The following is a 13,490-nucleotide window of genomic DNA, read 5'->3' as shown; positions in this document are numbered from 1 at the left end:
GACCAAATGTCTCCCTTCTGTTCCTGAGATATGATGCTGAATAATGGCCAGAAAAGTGTTTTTGCAGATAATAATGATGTCACTGTGAAGCTGACCTTTGATGTTTTGATATAAAATGTCATCAGTTGATCATTTAATCCTACGAGACACATTGACCTTTGACTTTCAACCATCAAATTCTGATCAGTTCATCCTTGACTCAAAGTGTATGTTCGTCCCAAATTTAAAGAAATTCCCTCATGGTGTCCTTCAGCACCCTGAAATATCTCATCTGTAGTTTATATAACTGCTTGACCCATTGTAGTGATACACAGCATCTTCCATTAAGCATTTTAGCTAATGTTACTGGTTTTTGAAGAAAAAATAGGACTAAATTCATCTGCAGTCTCACTGAAAATTCGTCAGGCAACGAAACTAGTGGAAAAGGTCATGGAAACATCTCCTAAATCTTGGCATACAGGAATTAAGTAGGCTTTCTGCTAACCTCACAAAAGAGGGGAACAACACCTGTAATACTGGATGACAACAGCTGTAGCCTCAGAATCATGACAACAATAAGACTAAACTTCCTAAGAAACCTTTGTAAAACAAACATTAGCCCTTTTGACACACAGGTCACGCTGTAGGGCCACTATGAAGTCCCTTATTTATGTCTCCTTTGCATTTTACTCATAATCAAACAGCGGTGGCATCATGCCACCAGTGTGTGATTTTAGACAGAATGCTGGCATCCCCAAAGCAAAAGAGGCATGATGCAACACAATGGTGTTGGCCTCTATTTTGACATATAACATGCACAGGCAATGCTTTATAAACAGTATGAAGAAGAAAAAGAAGATAGATATATTGTAAGATGTATGATATAGTATAAGATATACTTTATTAATCTCCAAGGGGAAATTAAATTTGTCATACACATAGGCATACATACATAAAATGAATAAATGGCAGAGTGAAGGGGCTGCCCATGGAGAGGCACCCCAAGCAGTTGGGGGTTTGTGTCTTGCTCAAGGGTATCTCAGCAATGCCCAGAAGGTGAACTGTCACCTCTCCAGATACAAGTCTAGACTTCTTATTTGTTCTGGACCAGGACTTGAACGAACTAACTTGCCCCTCCAGTTCCCAAGCCAAGTCCTTATGGACTGAGCTACTGCCTCCCATAACAATGGCATACTGTCTCTGTCATATGGCAGCTGATTTCCTCCTTTTTTCGGGTGGCTGATCTCGTCCTTTGTTTGGGGGGTAAGGAGCTCCCGGACCTTGTTACTTCCCTAATTTGCAGCTGCTGATCTTCTCCTTTGAGTTAGGTGCTATCTGCTATCAGCTACCTTTTAAATCTCCTGGTTGTTGATTGCAGTTGGTTGCATGCATAACACGTTGTCAAAACGTCACACCCATGCTGCCCATGATCTCGGCCTGCCAGCTGCTTTGAATACAGACATAGTTTCGGCACTGTTACTACCTCCACGACTTAACTCTGTGCACCCCATTCCATGATTATACCTTTTATACAGAACAGAAAGGCAGAATAATGGCTTGAAATTACTGCCTTGAAGAAGCAGACTAATGTTATTAGAATTCATAAAAAACTAAAGAATGGAAACTAATCACCCTGCAAATTTAAAAGCTGTTAAAAGTTGTAGCTGTGTAGTGAGGTCTGTGAATCATTCTTAGTAATATTTTGATATGCGTCAATATATGCTGTTCTTTCCTTTTCTTAACAGGCATGAATCCCTGGCAGTTAAACTTTGGACACACTGTCCCTTTAATAGACTCCAGTTTCTGTCTAATATTTTTCAGGCAACAGGTGCTTATGAGGGAAATAGTAGCCAGACATCTCACTCTCTGCATGTGTGTGTGTGCATGTTTATGAGTCCTTAGGCACTGTGTTATTTTCAGTGTTACAACATTGCAACCATCTGCTTGGAATGTGTCTTCCAGATGTGCTTTTAGTAAGTGGAAGTTGTTTTAATGTGTTTGCGTTTGTGTGTGTGTGTGTGTGTGTGTGTGTGTGTGTGTGTGTGTGGCTGGGAGAGAGTGACTGACCATCTGCACCATGTTGTCGCTGCAAAGTGTGGCTGCAGTTGGTCACAGTGTGCTCTTTACTCAACATAACTCTCTGGCGAACTCTCTGTGGGTTTGTGTGTGTGTGTGGGTTTGTGTGTGTGTGTGTGTGTGTGTGTGTTTACACGTGTCAATGAACATGCTGCCTTGTCTGTCAGAGTTCTACCTTTGTGGAATGTGCAGACAAGGGGGGGTTGGATATGGACATGCCCAGACTCAGCATCCCCTCATGTGTCTACAGGACAGCCCCCCATCCTCCCAGTGCTTACTGGTTCCCAAATCAACACAGGGTTAGTTAGTCAGGGTTTAATTTTGTTAAGGATTTAGAGAATGCTTTCCTCAGTTTTATTCCCATCCCTACTGCAACATAACCTTGTGTGGTTTACTCCACATGTCGAGATAAAGTATATTTTTCTAAATGATGTAATATTCTGGGTTTTCTTAGTGACCTGTAATATACGCCAATTCCTACACCTGGTGGAGCTGCTCTGGTGTGAACTGGGCTGCCATGCTGCTTAGTTTTGTTAGTTTTCATCTTTTTTACGCTTGACAGGTTTAGCTGATTGAGTAAGTTATGATAATCTTTTTGAAAGTACTGTGTCTGAGTTAATTTGTCGTATAAATGAAACGTATAACTGGTAACCTCTAGGGCTGAAAAATGAAGCCAACTTGTCAGTGCCAAAAACTGCAGTTCCTCGAACGAACACTGGAGGCTGGCTCCAAGAGTGAGTCAATTCTCATAGACCCCAATGTTAAGTTTAAGTTTTTAAGTTTATTTTACTTTATTAATCCCCCTGAGGGAAAATTCAATGTTTTCACTCTTGCTTGTCAAGTACACACAGGTCTGAAAGACACACACATGCACAAACAGGAGAGATGTCAGAGTGAGGGGGCTGCCTTGGTCAGGCGCCCCGAGCGGTTGGGGGGTCCGGTGCCTTGCTCAAGGGCACCTCGGCAGTGCCCCAGGAGGTAAACTGGCACCAGTCCACGCTCCATATTTGGTCCGGATGGGGACTCGAACAGGTGACCCTCTGGTTCCCAACCCAAGTCCCTATGGACTGAGCTACTGCCGCCCCGTTAAGATGTCCAACTTAATACCAGAAATAAACATGTTTACAGCCAGGTACAAAAAAATGGTTTTGGTCTCTTAAGGCCAATTTCCTTGTTGGTGACACACAAGTGGGGAATTTTTTAATATAACTCACTTGTTTATATTTTAGTAAGGTTTAATGCCTAATTCAGGGCTAACCCCTCAGTGACTGGTAAGGGCTGTTTGATGACAAGTCGCTACAATGATGACAGTGTTGGTGAAGAAGTGATACCATGGCATAACACAGACTATACAGATTCACAGACTATAGACGTAGCTATTGCTACTTCAGTGTGTTTAAAAATAAATTAAATCCGCGTATTTTGCATGGCATCCATCTTGCTACCCGGCAGGAGTTCATGTCTAATCACGTCCTTACATTGACTTTACATGTAATTCGCTCGTGCAAAGCGTTTTATTTGCACCCAGTATGAGCACAACATAAGGAGTCGGATGTTCAGTTTTTCTGGCAAGTACATTTTGTTTCAGTGGTTTTAAGCCTGTTAGTAACCCGTTGCTGTATTTTCCTCAGGAATGGTGCCATGACAGTGCTGGGGTTGTTGTCAGGATTATGCCACCAAAAATTTAAAAAAAGAAAAACCTAAAAATTACTTTTGAGTTAGGTAGACATGGGATGGGGGTGCAGCACAATGCAGCACTTGTAAAACTTAATGAAAGCTGTTAATTTTAGGAAAAATTAAACTATATTAAAATCACAAAGGGATCAAAGTTATGTAGATACCAATTAAGAGGTTTCTTCTTCTTCTTCTTTTTTTTTTTTTTGCTACATCTGCCAACGACCAGAGGCATTATGTTTTCAAGTTGTCCATCTATCTGTCTGTCCGTCCGTCTGTCTGTCCGTTCAATTTCTGTGAAAGCAAGAGTCCCTTGAGGAAATTTCTTTGAATTTGGCAGAAATGTCCACTTGGACTCAACAATGAACAGATTAGATTTTGGTGGCGTTTGAGAGTTTGTGTTTGTTTGATTCTCGTGAATGCAATATCTCAAGAAGGTCTTGAGGTAGTTTCCTGAAATTTGGCACAAATGTCCACATTGACTCCAGAATAAACTGATAAGAATTTTGTAGTTGAAGTTCAAAAGTCAAGGTCACTTTGATCTCACAAACAAAATTTCAAACCAATGTCTGATAGGATATAATGGTGCAGTGATGATGTTTTATTTTCAAAAGGTCATCTTCACTGTGACATCATAATGTTCTGCAAAAACACTTTTCTGGTCATTATTCGTTGTCATATATCAGGAACAGAAGGGAAGACATTTGGTCAGATACTGAATTGGTGAGATTAATCTTGGGTGTCCACCATGAAAGTGTGCTGATTGTATAGATCTTTTGTGTTGCTGGGGGGAAGATGTGTGGGAAGCATATATGTTTTCACAGACATGGATGTAAACTGTAAAAGAAACTTGACTGGTGCATGGAGGCATACAACTGTGAGGGGTAATTCTAATTAATGACTTTGAATAACCTGTTCTATGAGTTTCAGAGTAGATTTTCTTGCATATACTGTGATTGCTCGCCAAATACTAAGTGTCTGTTAATGTTTTGTTACAAAATACTCAAGATTATATTTTTGAATTTTGTGTTTTGACTGTAACATTAGAATAATCACTACTGTGCTTTACTACTACATAAAGTTAGAGGCCAAAACCTCATTGTCACCTGTTATTTAAAAAAAAAAAAAAAACAGTACGTCTAATAGTTGATTGTCATATATGCACTCAAAGTCAAACTTCAAGCTTTTGTGGAAATTGTTCTTTCCCTAGAAAAAGACACTGCACAGGAAGTGTGCCATTTTACCTTCACAGTTTGTGAAATCAATAGTAGACACGTTTTGCTGTGAAGAATTCCCCTCGTCTTTTCTAAATTAGTAAGGGCATATAAGGGCATATGGTGTTTACATGGATAAAGGTATAGGAACACACACACCCACACACCCACACACCCACACACACACACACACACACACACACACACACACACACGGCATGGATTTCCTCTTGGAGGGAATCTGAATCTGACCAGCTGAACTGAAGGCCAGTTGTTCCATGTTTTCCTTCTTCTGTGGCCTGGCCTTTTGCCAAAAGCTGCAACAACTGCAGTGTTAATAGACCTCAGAGCAAGAACAGACATTAGCCCTTTTCAGATATGCACTTGCAAAAAAGTCACTAAAGCAATCCGTAGAGGTGAGACCTGAATCAAATATGTCATATGTTTTAACATGGCGCAAGCTTAAATTGAATGTTGTCAGATGAATGAAAAGACCGCAGCAGCACAATGAGATGTTAAATGTGCACATTTTGTTCTGCTTTTTCAGAAATCTCTTAGTACATCAAACCTTCTGGTTTGAAGTCGCTGAGGAGATTCTTCTCATATCTCATTTCAAATGTAAAAATGCTACTGGGAAAAAAAGTTTGAAGAAAAACCATGTTAATGAGACTAGTGCTTCCTCTTTATAGATGGCATTATGAATATCCAGTCGAATGCTTGACACACAGTATAGGAAGTAATAGGAATTCAGCAAAAATCCCACCTTAACATCTTGTCATTGTCCATCGTCAGACTTAATACAACATGCAGCAGAATTCTGCTGAAAAGACCTATTGTAAGGTTCATTCCGTCATGGTCATGATGGTAATTTATTAGGGATTGCTCCATCTCACACACTAGCTGCTAAATTTCAAAGGGCAACCTCTTTCTGAATGACAAAAAACCATCATATGAACAGATAGATGAAGAAAGCAATGTTGTGTATTCCATTATTTAAAAGGACCATAATTAGTTAGGTGGTCACTATGCACTGACAACATCACAGCTTTAACTGACTAGTGACTGTAATTCTAGAGAATAGAGCTGTTCAGTGCATTCCCATGGACATATATAACTTGTTAATGGGGGTTATTGTACTTAAGATAGTATTCAGGATATGGTGTTTACAGCATGTACAATAGATGTGGATGCAACAGCCTGTCATGGTAAATGGTTCTAGTCATCTGACCACTCAAAGCACTTTCTACACTACTACATAGTGCAAAACAGTTTTATAAACAGTTTACCCCCCAAATTTCATTCAGAACAACAGTAAATTGCCTTGCATGTTCTTCAGCAGTAATAGTTGGAAAAGTTGCAGTGATTGGACCAAATTGCAAAGGCGTACAGAATTGGTTGAATTTCCATTAGTTGTTGCGGTCAACATCCTGTAGGGGCTTATAAAAGCAGCTTAATGGAGAAGATGAAGCACAGACCATGGGAATGTGCACATTAAACTGTTTATACAGGAAGCAAGCTAGCATCACATACACTGAGTCACACACACACAAACACACACATACACACCTTTCAGAGTGAACTGACCTGCAGTGGCCATGAAAGGATGCCTCACACATCTACGGACATGCCTACACACACTTTCCCAGAAACTCAGACATAGCTGAGTGAATTTAGCATGGTGTGCGCTAATGTGTGTGTGTGTGTGTGTGTGTGTGTGTGTGTCTGAAAGAAAGAGAGAGAGAGATAGAGAGAGAGTTTGAGCATCTCTCTTTATCAGATTGAGTTGGCATTGTGTAAGAGAGGATTAGGGTCTGCACAACTGTGAGCACAGAGGGAGTGGAGCCAAACGTAGCCAGCACACACACACACACACACACACACACACACACACACACAGAGACACACACACACACACACACACACACACACACACACACACACACACACACACACACACACAGGTAGAACAGAGCGGAGACGGGGCGCACCACTGCCACCATAATTATTTCCCCAGTGTTTGACAGGGTGCCAGCAATTACCTGATACAAGGACTCCTTATCTTCTGTATGGAGGGCAGGTTCACACTTGTAGCCTCAGCGAACCCATCCGAGTCCACACAACCCTCCCCCCAACACTCACACACACGCATATACATACCCCTCCCCAGCCTGCCTGGAGCCTACAGAGGCTGTGAGCCATAAGCTGTTCAGGTAGGAACTAATCTCTATAAACAGATATCTGAATATGTATGCAATATCTGTTGGCTGTAGGACGTGATTTTGGTATCTGAAGTATCTGGTTTCCATTTGTCCAAGTAGCATTAACCAGTTACATTTGACCTGACCAGCAGGTAAACAGTCCGTAAACCCTGGAACCCATCAGCCTTTGTCAGATGACAAGTTATGCTTTACATTAGTGCTGCACGATTTGATAAAAATGTGCGATTGCGATTTTGGTGGACAATATCGCGATTTGCAATATAATGAAAAACTGGTATCATGAGTCTTCTTGCTTGATTCAGTGTTTCCCCTCCATTATATTAGGGGGGCACTGACCTGACCTGACATAGTTATTGTTATGGACAGCGTGTCAATGACCATCAACAGACTGAGCACAGTCAAACACGCTGCTCGCACAGCAGTGCAACACAACACTACCCACAGTGAAGCGAGCCTGTGTTGCGTTCTGGTGTTGTCATGTAAATGACAAATTCCAGCACGTGAATTGGCCATAGCACAACACAGCAGCATGTCAAGTGGGCCGAGCCCGAGCAAAATTTTGCTCCATTTTTAATTTGTTATTATATAGTGTGTTATGGAGTCCGTGATTTCTCCCGTGACACTTACAAATGTATGTGTTTTCTCTGTGCTGTCTCAAGTGCTGATATAGATTGGTCGTGTTGCCGCGGGATGTGGAGACTTTAACTATTTTTTCTGTTCAACGTCGCCATGCCTGAATCCAAAGTATCGCCATATAATAGGCATTGGGATATTTTTCACCACCAGCTCAGTTCTTGGTCGTGCTCATGCTCTTCTTCAGTGACTATGTTGGTCACTGCTGCACGCCAGGTGGTCACCCTAGCAATAACAATTTATTTTTAGCCATTTGGGGACAGAGGAAACCCTTTCTGAACACTGACATATCTCTTAAGTTGATGCGGTGAAGTTGTTGCTTACATAAACATCCAGCAGTTTCAGAGCAACATAATCATTTATGGAGTTTGCGTCCACCTGGTGTGTATATGTACAAAATGTACTATTTTTTAGCTCAGTTTTTGGCCTTCACCAACTACTGAAGGAAATGTCTGTCTCTTTAGCTGCTGAATGCTCTCCTGTTTCACCAGCTAGTCTCCAACTGTATCTGTCTGCTGTTTGGTGCTGAGCAGGTAGTGTGCAGTAGGTTTTTAGAACTGTTTTGTTGAAAGCCTCTGCCTATTGTGGCTGGAAATGACGCTGTGAGCTGTAAGAGTGAACCAAAACAGTAGCGTTGCAGCCAGACAGCCAAACAATGAGCTGAAACTCACTATAAAGTCGGGATGGGAATCACCATATGATCCACGATACTATATTATGATGATGCTTAAGGCACAATAAAATATCAGTACAATATGCTGTGTTGATTTTTTTCCCACCACCCCTGCTATAAGCTGCATCGAGCTGGTAGGAGCTGCAGACTGAGGTGATGATTCTCTTTAGGTTCATCACAATGAATGACTCCTGTCATATTGTTACATTGTTTTCACATTGTTATACAGATTGATTATTGCCACTCAAGCTTTATTTTTTTTGTAAGAATGTGAAACTGCTGACAGTGGCATTCAATGCTAGTGCAGATATATATGAAAAGCGACTGATTTAAATAATTTACAGTTGAATAATGTGCTATTTCGATATTTTTGCAAAATGAGCCCATCCAGATTTCTGTCTCTGACTTCAGACTTGACAAATACCTAGTTTACGGAATTTCTTTCACAAATCTGTAATATTAATAACACTATAACGCACCTCAGTAAACATAGACACTCCAGAAAGAGCTCAAAGGCCAGCATTAGTGACTTAATGCACAGTGAATGCTATGTGCTTGTGTGTGTCACCGAGAGGTCGTTGGTCTGGCCACACAACACACAGAGACTGTTTGAGTCTTAATGACATGAGAGGAGTCCTGTGATTACACCTCAACTCTCTAAGCTGAGCAGTATGGATGCACATGCTCACTCTCCCCTCATCTTAACAAGTGTGAATGCTCTGCTTTGTGTGTGTTGCACTGCCGCTCACCTTTTAAGGAAATACGTAAAGGAAATCTGTGGTGTATTAAGGAATATTTTACCCACAAAATAAACATTTATAAATCATTTACTCACTGTGTGTTACCTTGTTTTTGTGAAGAAAATTTTGTTTCTCTTGCATGCCTCCACGGTGAATGGAGAATCCAAAAAAGGCAATCATCCTTCATGGATTAAAGTAGGAAGGCATTAAACAACAGAAGAAATCATAATCAAAACATTAGTTTACAAACTCTCACACAACTTGTGCAGTATAATAAAAGTCTAATTTATCCAGTTGTATGCTTAGTACTTGGCAAATACATGCATTTTCACTAAAATGTTACAATTAAAAACATGTCAGTACAAGCAGTCTCATGCATGGCCGAGTTGCATGTCTGAGCTTGTGCGTTCAGGCACGCTCAGAGCGCCCTGCTCATAGGCCTAAGTGTTTTACTGAAAATTAGGGATGCATGATATTGGTTTTTGCTGATATGCCTAAATGTAACAATTCATTTCACTGATATCAATACATCCACTTTTTCCCCCACCTGATTTTAGTGAATCTCTTCTGTCGTGGAATTAACATTATTTTCTACATGCATACTCTTATCATGATGGCCCACCAGCAGATGGAGACATGAAATACAATACTTTTCAATGTATGTAATATTCATTCACTGTGCAAAATAAGAAAATAAAAAATATATGTTGGCCGATTCTGATTCATTTTAAAGCTAATATCGGCAGATACCGATAACGTGTCAATGTTATTGTGCATCCCTAATGAAAATGCATGCGTTTGGGAAGTACTGAACATGCAACTGGATAAATGAGACTTGAATTATTTTTTCATGAGTTCTGCAAGAGTTTGTAAATTATTGTTTTGATGTAGTTTTGCTGCTGTTACGTGGTCCCCACTGACTTAATGAAGAATTTTCACCTTCTTGGAATCTCTGTTTACCATGGAGGCATGCAAAAGAAACAAAGTTTTCTTCACAGATTCAAGGTAACATCCAGTGATTAATTAATATATAAATGGTCATTTTGTGGTGAAGTATTCCTTTACAACTTATCTTTGTAACTTTGGCCTTTGGCTCTTGTGGTTATGATAACATTGTACTAGGGTTGGGGTGATTCATTGACATAATCAACATCATAGATTGCTACACAACTGTAGCGCACAGACACTGGTGAAAGCATCCCAGAGCGCTTTGTTAAGACAGCAGCAGAAAACTCCATTCTGTTAACTTTTTGTCCCCACCCAAGCATGTTGTGTATGGATTATCAACACACTGAATGCTTTTCTGTCAGCAGTAGTCACTAAACCTTTTTTTAGCACCTTACTTTAACAGGCGTGCATGAGCAACAAAACGGCTTAAACTAACATTACAGACTGTTATTACTGTCTATGACTTCTGTTACAGAAGTGTTACTGCAATGCTTTTGCATTTGAAGTCCATTACTCTCTGAGCAGGTATCTGACACGTAGGGCCTATTATTATCATGAATGTTATCATAACACAGTTAGACTCATTTTGAAATATGCCGCTATTGTCACTGTCTTTAAGAGAACAGGATTGAATAAAATATTTTAATATGTATGAGGCAAGCTTTTGTGTTTGGGTTATTTAAGTGTTATATTAATCGAGTAATAAAAAATAATGTTTAGAATAATCTGTAAATTAGGCATTAGGTTTATAGACTAATCAAAAAAATAATAGATTAATTGATTAAAAAAAAAAGTCATTGGGTGAAGCCCTACGTTGTACCCATTGAGTACATTGCTGAGATCTTGTAATGCAACAGCGTCAGATGGATGATCAGCTACTAAAAATAGCTCTAGCAATTAAACAGGTTGTAAACCAGCTGTAAAAGTGTCCTTTGTGGAGTAGTGAAACAGTTTATCCTCATAGAATGGTTCATATGACATCCGAAGAAAATGCACACATAATGAGATGATATACTATAAATTAGTACCTCATGAATGATGTTACGTTGTTAATGTAAAGTTGTGTAAATAAAGTTACTGTGGTTTGGTATGGGAAAAAGAACATGGTGACGACATACCTTAAAAGTTCCCATGGGTCCGGACGCGTGTCTCAGAGGGAGAGTCCTGGGGTAAAGTCCATGGTTTTGTGACCTACCACCCCAATCTGCATGCCCAGTCCTCGATCCCACAGAAATTGTTTGCTTCATCCTCTTCATCCTCTTGAGGGTCGCGGGGGGGCTGGAGCCTATCCCAGCTGACATCGGGCGAGAGGCAGGGTACACCCTGGACAGGTCGCCAGACTATCGCAGGGCTGACACATAGAGACAAACAACCATTCACGCTCACATTCACACCTATGGAGTAGGTGTAACTATAGAGTTATCAATTAACCTAGTCCCCAATCTGCATGTCTTTGGACTGTGGGAGGAAGCCGGAGTGCCCGGAGAGAACCCAGGCTGACACGGGGAGAACATGCAAGCTCTGCACAGAAGGGCTCCCACGCCCGGGATCGAACTGGCAACCCTCTTGCTGTGAGGCGAGAGTGCTAACCACCACACTACCGTGCCGCCCATCTGCCATATATTGATTTATATTATTTAAATTTATTTATTTTACATTAATATGTAGCTAGTTACTAAAATGGACAGGCAAAGGGTATTTGCAGTAGCTCTGGTTGAGGCTGAGATGCTGTCAGTAAATGTTGGGCACGGGGAAACGTGTGTGAAAAATGTGAAATCTGTGTGGGTACACGAGACCCTAAAAAAGAGGGTGGATCATGGGGAGAACAACCAGTTTCTCCTCCATTGTTTACCAACTGTAAACTTGTGGACCCCACAGAAGGCCTGCCTCTCACATCATGTGAGCAGAAAAAAGCAGAGATGACGTGGGGTGCTTTTTCGCTCTAGGTTGAAGTTTTTTTCTACTGGAGGAGTTCAGAGCACTCCGTGTGCCTAGAGCACAGAAATGCAAGGCATGTAGCAACACAAAATAAGCGAGCAAAAAGCTTAATTTTCATTAAAAACGATTCCAGAAAGTCACCTCCAGCTGCTAAAACACTTTCTGTGTGATTAAGATTGCTTTCTGTGTATTCCCATCAGCACATTGGTCAGCCTTCCAAAATTCATGTGTTATTCACAAATTACTGGCTCATGATTACAAGGGATATGTATGAATTTTGGTGCATTGCTGTTAGTAATAAAACATGTAAGGGGTTTATGAGAACAACCTGAGTCAAACTTTTTTGATCCTACAGTTGGATAAACAATAGAAAAAAGAATTATGCTCTCCAAATGTTGTAAAAATGTGGTAATTTTAATTTCAGCAACACTCATTTAATAATAATAAGCATTGCACTTTAGTATGTAACTGACAAATATTTGTTGGATTAAAGCATGTAACAGTTGTCATGATGATAAAACCCAGAATCATACAAAGGATGTTATGTCAGCTTTGCTGACTGTGATGAATTGGTATCACAGAGAGATTTAGATGCAAATTTGAGAAAATACTGCAGGTAGCAGCTATGGATGACTGTGGATGACATCTCAGCTTTCACTTTGGAACTATAATTGTATACCCCTCCTCCTGCGACCCACCCACTCCTTCTCATGGTATGTCACGTTGCAGTGGTTGGTTTTTGTAACACAAAACCCCACTGGATGCCCTGACTCCAGCCCCGACCTCAATCCACCCTTTGTGTTTGCAGCTTGCAGGAAATGTGTGTGTAGTGTGTGTATGTGTGTGCTCTCAACAAAGCAAGCGGACACTGTTCCCATACAAAGGCAAGTGGCTAAGATCATTCAGGACCCAGAAACCAAAAGAGAGAGAGATTTAATATGATCTACTGAGAAGAGACACACGGACACATTCACATAGTGCAGAGTGTATATGTCCACACACAGCATCCATTGCACTCTGTCACAGATGTGTCTTTCCTACCTTTAGTCTTGTAACTGTCATAACTGTTAAACATCGTGGATACTACGGTTGTTGATGAAGTATAGCTGCCAGCACATGCAAACCAAAAATGATCTGTGTGGTTTTAAATTTTCTGTTTAGTTTTATAATTTGATAGATTGTTGTGTCCAGACATTGTCAATTAAACAGTCAAGTTGATAAAGGAGTTGAATTTAAGAAAGAAAAAATAAGGGTTGTAAAGGTTTATGTATTTGTGACAAAGATGAATGAAATGAAATGAAACATATCCTCATGCATTTGGGTTTTTTTTCCGCTGTACCAGACTTAACTGAACCTTGATTCCTAAACTGGGGTTTGAACTGAACCGTGACTTCTG

At 40.5% G+C, this 13,490-nt stretch overlaps 2 protein-coding genes across 2 annotated transcripts in view; one reads left to right on the top strand and one right to left on the bottom strand.

Moving 5' to 3' along the window:
• LOC125878864 (uncharacterized) overlaps positions 1-13,490 on the bottom strand; it is a 489,748-nt gene that overhangs the window by 306,536 nt on the left and 169,722 nt on the right. The window lies entirely within an intron of this gene.
• Positions 1-13,490, top strand: part of septin12 (septin 12) — a 111,591-nt gene that overhangs the window by 9,574 nt on the left and 88,527 nt on the right. The gene's annotated exons all lie outside the window — the stretch shown is intronic.

Source organism: Epinephelus fuscoguttatus, linkage group LG19 (genome assembly GCF_011397635.1).
Source record: "Epinephelus fuscoguttatus linkage group LG19, E.fuscoguttatus.final_Chr_v1".
Taxonomy (NCBI): domain Eukaryota; kingdom Metazoa; phylum Chordata; class Actinopteri; order Perciformes; family Serranidae; genus Epinephelus; species Epinephelus fuscoguttatus.
This window is presented reverse-complemented; position numbering and strand designations above follow the sequence as displayed.